This window comes from Talpa occidentalis, unplaced genomic scaffold (assembly GCF_014898055.3).
Source record: "Talpa occidentalis isolate TD23 unplaced genomic scaffold, MPIMG_talOcc4v2.1 talOcc4.4, whole genome shotgun sequence".
NCBI classification, from domain to species: Eukaryota; Metazoa; Chordata; class Mammalia; order Eulipotyphla; family Talpidae; genus Talpa; species Talpa occidentalis.
Window position 1 is genome coordinate 64,198,895 of NW_023604295.1, and position 9,592 is coordinate 64,208,486.

Consider the following 9,592-nt stretch of genomic DNA (forward strand, 5'->3'; position numbering starts at 1 on the left):
CACTCCATCTTCCTGTTCAATTTGATCTTTAGGAATGATTCCCACAGTGGCGAATAAACAGCAAGGGCTCAAGAAAATAAAGAGAATGAGACAGTCAGATATTTTTATTGTCCATGGAGAAATCTGTACACTCTTAGGAGTGTTATATTTGGGCAGTGTATCACAAGGCAAAGGGAAATCTGTAGGGGTTAACACCTGCTTCATTATGTGGCAGCTGGTTTATATCCGAAGCTTTGTGCTCATGCCAGTCTCAGGCCTAGGTAATTTATAATAGCCTAAAGTTCCAATATAAAAAGCACATAGCTGCAGGGAGACATGTCAGCTTCCTTTACACAGCCTGTCATTTCCTTGGAAACATAATAATTAAGATGTCTGGTATAACTGCTTCTGCCAGAAATATTTTTAGATTTCAGCCCATTTCAAGAAACTCTGAATTCAAGGAGAGCATTATTAAATACTGCACGACAAACTAAGGAAAGTACTCTTACAGGTTTGTTCTGTCAAAAGGAACAGATACTTCATCTAAATCTCTTGACAGTAAGTAGAGAAATACCTAGTCTTGAATTAAAAATAAAAAGATTGGCATCAGTTTGATTAGAGCAAAATCAGATGCTATGGGAGAGAAATATGCAATCTTAATAAAAGGCAGTTTTTCAGCTCAAAAGACTGACACAATTTTAAAGGTAGAATGACATTGTCCCCTATCCTCAAATTAATGCAATTGCCTTTTCTGATCGCTCATATTATTAATAAAAATACTACTTAGAATGGCATGGGGGTGCTCCCATGGCATTTATTCAGTATCCATTTGCTTGTAACTATCAGAGACAAATCATGGCATTTGTGTGGTGAATTAATTTCCTGGCAGTATGATAAAACTATGCCCCTTGCATCAAAATAATTTACCTTGTAATATGTTTAACTTAAAGAGGAATGCATTACCTAGTTAAAAGGAAGATTTGAATTCACTATGTTAAAACAATTACAAAGGGGCTGAAATTACCATTAAGCAATGAGTCCCATTTTTCTGATGCTTTCAGATCTTCTTAATAAAAACTCATTACGGAATGAAGTGAGAACATAAATTCAAATCAATTACTATAAAACAACTAATAGCTATATGATGATAACAAATATTATATCCATGGGGGGCATCATTTCTAGGTTTCAAATATTTACTTTTCTGCTGAAAAAAATCTGTGCAGGGCATTACTCTTGTCAATTATAACATTCTGCAGTTGGCAGTTTCTCTTGCCTTGGTTGGCGTTGGAGAGTGCTTTCTCAATTTTTATAGCCTCTAAGGCAAGGAGGTTATCATATACAGGTTTAACTCCTGCTTTGGGGATTATTTCCTTTTTTTCCCTCCAGAATACCCTTACATTTGGAATGCAATCTATGAGAGCACATATATACAATGTAGACAGAATGTAGATACATACATAAACATATAATATTTGTCACATAGCTACATTATAGTTTTATCAGTTTCTGTTCGCTTTCAGAATAAATTCAACTTGATTACTTATGCCTTAAATTGACATAGTACGATATTAAATGTCCCTCTTCCTAAGAGTAGATCCCCAAAGGCTACATTAATTGAATTATAAAAGAAATTTTTTTCAAAGTTTATCTTTCAAAGCCCCCCTAGTCCTTTACCATAGATCATTGTCCCCCACTTTAATACCCCCACCCTTCTTCCCCTCTAGTAGCTTCAATTTGGTAGTCCTGTTTCTAGGGTTTGCTTTGGTTTAGTTTTGTAGTTCCATTGTTCTGTTTATATTCCACATATAAGTGAAATCATCTGGTATTTGTCTTTCTCCTTGTGACTTATTCTCTTAGCCTAATGCCCTGAAGTTCTAACTATATTGTCATAAATGACAAGAGTTCATTTTTTTAAAGAGTTGAGTAGTGTTCCATTGTGTACATATACCACACCTTCTTCATCCGCCCCTCTTGGACATTATAAATAGTGATACACTGGAAACAGGAGTACATATATCCCTTTGAATTAGTACTTTTGCATTCTTTGTGTAGACACCCAGGAATTGGTAGGTCATATGACATATCTGTTTCTAATATTTTGAGGAACCTCCATACTGCTTTCCATGGGGCGGGACCAGTCTACATTCCCACCAACAGAGTACCAGGGTTCCCTTTTTTGGAAACTATTTCCTAAAACAGTCTCCTTTTCTGGTGTTTTACCTTTTTCTACCAAGAGCAAAAAGCTTCCTGTTTTGTGCCTGATATTAGATTCTTAGGGCCTCATGTGGACTTTTTCCTTTCATCCCATGCCTTGATGCACATAGAAGTCTTGCTCAATTTGAATAGGCAAAAGATACTCATATTCCACAAAACTGAATCTTTCAAGGATTTTCTTCATTAAAATATTTTCATGCTTTCATGAAAGATTATTTCAAAGTATAAGATGTGAAGGGCAGTAAATAGGATGAAGAGATAAAGTAATACATTGGACACAAAATGCTTGTGTTCTCTGTCTGTAGAAGGTAATTCTGATGAGGACCCTTATTTTTTAGGTTCAATTTACATTTCTCCATAGAGAAAAAAACACATCACATTATCCATATGGTAGTTGGTATGATGGTCTAGCACAACTCGATAGAGATAAAAACTGGTTATTTTTAACTCAGTACTGCTAACATTAACATCCAAAGCTTATATGGTCTGCCACTTTCACTACAGCAAACCAAAGTCTACCACATTGTTAATTCCTTTTAACATTAAATATGGTTTTGGAACTGGTGATGCTGGGAGAAATTACTTTTTTTTTTTTTTTTTTGCGAAAAACTAGTATCCAAAATTAAAAGCTACTAAGTCAATGAAGCCTTAAAATACAGTATTTGACATATGAGTGTTTGTGACTTGGGGTATAAGTTTAAATTACAACAATATATACTATGATTCAGTTACAATTTATTAAGTTATTTCTGTGGGGGCATCATGTTTATGTTTCATAGATTCATCCGCACTGTTGCCAGGTCTACCTCACAATTCCCTTTTGGGTCACATTTTATTTCCTTCTGTAAGTCCAAATCCTCCCCACCCTGTAAGAACTGAGTTACTGTCATTTTTTGGACAGTATTTCAATTGTAAGTGTTGACAATTTTTTTTTAATTTTCAAAATTGGAAATATATTACAAAACCCAAATTCCTGATACTTTATTACATAATGAAGTCACTATAATGAACTGGTCATATAATTGTTTAACTCCACTGAAGGTAATCATTAAACATCCCCAAAGACAAGACTAAAAAGTCTTCATCAGAGAGTATTATTACATATGCTGTTTATGTGCAGATAAAACACAAGTCATTATATAAATTATGAGGCTCTTTATTTGAAATGATCATTGCTGAAAAGAAATATTAACAGATTTTCACTGCATGGGTTTTGAAATGTGTAGCCAAATTCTGATCAAATTTGCCATTAAAGGTAAAAAAAAAAAATCACCATTCCTTTTTGTAGTTTGGGAGTCCTTAGGTGTCAGGCTATACATTATTACACACACTGTCATTCTTAGAAATCCTCTTCCTTGGGCCTCCCTGTTGGTGCAGGGTTACAGGCTCAGCACTATCAAGACATCAGGAGCCACAGTGGCAGGAGTATGATCCTTCGCCAAGGAGCTGACTCACATGGCACAGCAGACCTATCCTGTCTCACAGCTGCTCCCCTCAGTAGTGTATTTCAGTAGATCTGCCAGTTCTGCTCCCCACTCTTGTTTCTGGTGAATCCTCTTACCCCTTGCACCTGTGTCCTACAGTCTAGTTCTTATATGAATAAATAAATAAAAATAAATCTTTAAAAAAATCCTCTTTCTCTTTGCTTTCATAGCTCTTTACTTATAATTTTTGATTTAGAAACCAACTAGACTGAAATTATTAATTTTCATTTAAGACAGTCCTCAGTCTGTGGCCAACACAAAGGAAAATCTTATTTATCTCTGAGGCCTTTGTAACTGGCACAGCAGTAGAGGTCAGCTAGACAACCACTGAATTTTATAAATAAGGATACTTGAGTTTAAAAATGTTAAGTGTTTAGGCAGAAAATAAAGCAGCTTCTTGAACAAGTTACAAGCTTTTTTTTTTTTTTTCTAAATTAGACATTGATCACAAGGACAGAAAACTATGACTGATTTTTCCTAACTAAAGTTGATATGTTGGCTAAAGGTAGCAAACATCTCACAACAGTGTTTAATAGAATTTTATCTATCATTATAATATTCATATTATAACTTATCTATAATAAATTACTCTCTGACCACCTATATTCTAATTGAACTCATTTTGCTATTTAGAAGAGAAACTGATTAATTTTAATACAGAATGTACTAAATATAATGATGAAACTGAAATTTCCGTCCTTAGTTTCCCAAGCATAGGTAAGATGAATCTTCAAGGAAGTTTCAGTCAAGTTCTAGATAGGGGGTTTTGATTTGATAGTGTCCTTTGAAATTTCAGAGAAGGAATATTATTCTGCTGCCTATCTGAGGTGCTTACATATGATTAATCCATGTTTATTTCATGTCAAAGTTTCCATTTAGACAGTTCTACAGTTATTGAATATTTCTTTTTTTTCCCAACTGGCAGCATCCAATTCAAAAAGTACTCTTTTTTTTTTTTTTTTTTTTTTTTGCTTTTACTTTTGTTTCCTTTTATTTTAAGTTGAACTTATTCCCTCACCATAAGTTTTTGTTTCTTCAGTTTCTTCTGGGACATCTTTTTCTTCTGTGTCACCTCCTCTTCTGGTTTAGGAACGATCTTCTCTTTTTCAGTAAGGATCATCACAGTGTGGCAGGGGAAGCTCATGTAAGGGTTAATCTGACCATGAGCTCTGTAAGTTCTGCAACGCATCTTAGGGGCTTTGTTCACCTGGATGTGCTCAATGACCAGAGAATCTACATCTAAACCCTTAAGTTCGGCATTACTCTCTGCATTTTTAAGCATGTGCAGTAAAAATTCAGCACTCTTTTTTGGGCCACCGACCCTGCGTCCAACCCCACTGTTTAGCCTGGGCATACCTACCAACGCCACCATTGTAACAACGGAATGGCACGCACTGCTTCTGTAGAGTGGCATCCTTCAGATACTTGGTGGCTTTTCAGATATGCATACCCTTTGATGGCCTGGGCAGTTTCACGAGTGTTCTTAAAATGAACACGGAGATTTGAACCTGTTGGTTTGCATGACTTTGTAGGGTTTTCTGCACCAAGTGAGTAGTGAACCATTTTCAGAGATCACTAAGGCTGCTTACAGGAATAGGAGTCAAAAAGTACTCTTTATGCCACATATCTATAAAAACTTCCATGTTATGCGTTAGTTTTATTCAATTATGCTTCCATAGTCTCCACCAAGTAAGGAACACAGTTATGTATACATTTTATTTTGTAAAATGTAGGTAATTCTGTCCACTAACTTCTTCTGTATCAATTCTTACAAGGATTCTAGCACTGATGAAGAAATTAAAGAGAACTAGGCCATCTCAGAATTTAGTTCACAGCCCATCTCTGGCCTACTTAGATCAGTAAACATGGTATTGTATGCCGTTAAGGAAAAGACATTTTATTTCCCATTTTGACATTGCCATTTCTACAATCTCATTCCTTTTTTTTTTTTAAGATTTAATATACTTATACAAGAGTTGGGGTACAGACCAAAGGAATGGGAGGGTGAGAGGACTCACCAGAGAGAGTGGGGAGCAGAACAGGTAGACGGACCAAAAACACTGCTGAGGGAAGCAGCAGTGGGTGAGACAGGAGAGGTCTGCCGCACCATGTGGGTATCTCCCTGGCCGGCCGGGAATCAAACCGGCTGCAGAGGTTGCAGACCACTTCACAGCGCTGTGCTCAACCCACTGTGCCACCGGAGAGGTCCTCCATAATCTTATTCTTTTTAGCCCCATATGAACTTCTCTATACTGGAAGTACCTTCTACAAGGGTTTCTCTTGTGCAGCTCTTACCCTCTGACTTTCACAAACTGAGTAGATATGCTGATTAACTCCTTTCAAATGTACATCTAACACTGTCATTAAAAATCCATCAATGAGGGCTTCCCCAGTGGCACAGCAGTTGAGCGCTGGGCTGTGAAGCTGCCTTTGCAGCGCCCGTTCAAATCCCGGCTTCTGCGAGGGTCCCACATGGTGTGCAGACCTCTCCTGCCGCGCCCACTGCTCTCCTCAGCAGTGTCCTCCGACTCACTGGCTGTTCTCCCCGCTCTGGATCTAGTGAATTCTCTCACCCTCCAGTGCTTCTGACTGTACCCAGTGCTTGTAAAAATAAATAAATAAATAAAATCTTTAAAAAACAAACAAACAAAAAATCCATCAATGAAATAGTTTTCAAAATTGCATTGTTTTCCACTTGAGCTTTTTCAATAAAAAGGAAGGTTTCCATTTAAAAGATTGTAAAATTGTCACAAGCTTCAACTCCTTGACAACTTTAATCTACACAAAGTTCACTGCTATGCTATTATAAGAAAGCTGAGAATAACCAAGAGAAAACAAAATTGGCAGAGAACTTTCGGTCATAAACTTACCAATAAAACCCATTCTTTCAACTGAAAATTAGAGCTGTGCCAATAACAATAGAGACCTGAACTGACTTACTTATAGCTATACATTTTTGGCACCTATTTTGCAAGACATAGTTTTGCAGTGTTTCCAATAACTGCCAAAACAGCTAGAACAATAATATAATACTACATATTTCTGGAAAAACAAATCTATGATTATGTCTAATAGGAATGTTATCAGGAAATTTGCAATAGGATCAAACATCCCTTCTAGTGACTATGTTGCTTAGCAATACCTATATTTGACATTGCTCTACATTTTTTTATTTATATATATTTTACATCATTGTTCATTTTTACACAATGTTTGCTTTCTTTTCTCAGGTGTTAGTCCCATAGAATTTCCACCACCAATTTACCCATGTACCATCACTACAGTGCCCTTTATTCTTCTCTCCCTCCTTCTGATCCCTCTTGCCTCCCTATCAGAAGGTCACTAGTTTATAGTTGTCTGTTTATTTTTGTTTTGTTTTTATTGTTATTTTTTTATCTGATGCCTTATTTGGTTCCCCTATATTCCTGCTATAAGTGAAACCATCCAATATTTTTATTTTTCCTTCTGACTTATTTCACTGAGCATAATTCTTTCTAGGTCCATCCATGTTGCTGCAAATAGCATTAGTTTATCATTTTTGGTTGCTGAATAGTATTCTATTGTGTATATATACCCCATCTTCTTGATACAGTCATCTATTTTGGGTTGTTTCCAGGTTTTACCTATTATAAATAGTGCTGGAATAAATATAGGGGCACAGGTATTCTTTTGAAGCAATGTTTTTGTGTCTTTTGGGTAGATCCCTAGGAGTGGAATTGCTGGGTCATATGGTAGCTCCACTTTTAGTTGTCTGAGGAACCTCCACACAGCTTTCCATAGTGGTTAACCAGTATGCACTCCCACCAGCAATGTAGGAGAGTTCCTTTTTCACCACATCCTCGCCAACATTGTTGTTGCTAACTTTTTTATATGTGCCATTCGTACTGGTGTAAGGTGGTATCTCATGGTGGTCTTGACTTGCATTTCCCTGATTATGAGGGAACATTTTTTCATATGCCTTTTGGCCATTTGCATTTCCTCTTTGGAGAAGTGTCTTTTAAGTTCTTCTGCCCATTTCTTGACTGGATTGTTTACTTTGTTTACTGTGAGTTTTTTGTATATCTTTGTGATCAGTCCCTTATTGGTTGTATGGTGTGCAAATTTTTTTCCCCCAATCAGCAGGTTATCTCTCTGTTTTAGTTAATGTCTCTTTGGCTGTACAGAAGCTTTTTAGTTTGATGTAATCCCAGCTGTTTATCTTTTCCTTCACTTTCTTTGCTTGGGGGATGAGTCTTTAAAGACGTTACTGAGATGGTGAATTGGCATACATTGTACTTACTCCTTTTTCAAAACAGGAAATGAAGTAACCACCAAGTATGGAAGCATTTGCCTTTAAGCCACCAACTTAGCATTTATTATATAGGCACTTTTTACCCCCTAAAACTAATTGCATTGATTTTATGCCTTCATGGAAGCAATTTCCCAATGTGAATTTTTTCTTGACATTCAAGGATTATAATATTGAATGCTATGATATTCTTTTAAATCAAGTACCTTTAAAATTATTGAGATATATGAAATTATCTGCTGTTACATTTAAAGACCCAGGGTCTATGATTTTGCAGATTCTCTGTCAGTATTTGGAATTTATGTAATCTTCTTCAATAAAAGAATGCCAAATTAACTTTATTATAACAGAGTTATTATCCAGCATCTATTGATACAATACAAATTTTATTTCATGCAAATCTAGGTTTGTGTGCAGCTATACCATGGAACTAAGTTTAGTTAAGAAATTACTAGAACCTAATTCATCACCAGGAAAATGGTGACAATATTAGATTAACCTGTCATGTTGTACTAAGATTTAATTTAAAAAAAACATGTGGAGCAACTAGAGTAATGTTAAGCAGTCAATAAATGCTAACTGTTACTAATACTGTGATTCTAAGACAGTGCTTATTAGATTGAACATTTGAGCTAAAATCTGAGAATTGAAAAGTCAACCATGCAGAGAATGGAATAAAATTAATCCAGCAAGATTGGAACTAAGCAGTTCTTGAGTTATTAAGAGTACTTTTGATGCACAGAGATAAAATGATTATATGTTTAGTAAAAATCTGAGATAAAGTTGGAGATACACTCAGAAGGGCCTGTGGAACATGGTAGAACATCTGATAATTTCCTTAGTGTGGTAGAAAACCATTGTTTTTGTATAAGCAGTGAAATTGTCATGATTTGGATTATGTATTAAAAAGTATTATACATTATTTTTTCATTGGAAACTATATAAAAATAAATACCAGGAGACAAAAGAGGTGCAGTGTAGTAAAAAATAAAGGTGAAGCAGATTAGGATGATTTTCATACAGTCAAAAGAAACAGATGTTTCTCTCAGATGTTAAATTATGTGGATTCCATAAAATTCAGTTTATGATTCTCAATAGAAAACATAGGTCAATTCATATTTTCATGACTAGGTGTTTTCTACCTGCCAATATTCTCCCATATTAACAAATATGTTTATATTCCCACATTACATTACAACATTCCTCTGAGTTTGTTACAGGTTGATATTGCTCTTCCCCACCAAGTTTATAGACTAAAGTTCTAATCTTCAGAATTGACCTTGTTTGGAAATAGCTTGCTGAAGATGCAATTAATCAAGTCAAGAAGGATCCTACTGGAGTAGGATGGGCCTCTAAACCAATATCACTAGTGTCCTTAAAAAAAAAAATGTATGGGGCCTCCCTGTTGGCGCAGGAGGTTAAGACACAACCTATGAAGCTATCCACAGCCTCTGCAGCATGAGTTTGATCCCTGGCCGGCCAGGGAGCTACCCACATGGTGCAGCAGACATCTCCTGACTCGCCCGCTGCTCCCCTCAGCAGTGTATTTCAGTTAATCAGTGTGTTCTGTTCCCCATTCTGTCTCTGGTGAATCCTCTCACCCTCCCACACCTCTGGCCTGTAC

The 9,592-nt window shown here is 36.1% G+C and overlaps 1 pseudogene; it reads right to left on the bottom strand.

The window, feature by feature from the left end:
- Positions 1-4,686: 4,686 nt before the first annotated feature.
- Positions 4,687-5,243, bottom strand: LOC119256866 (60S ribosomal protein L17-like; annotated as a pseudogene).
- Positions 5,244-9,592: the final 4,349 nt, after the last annotated feature.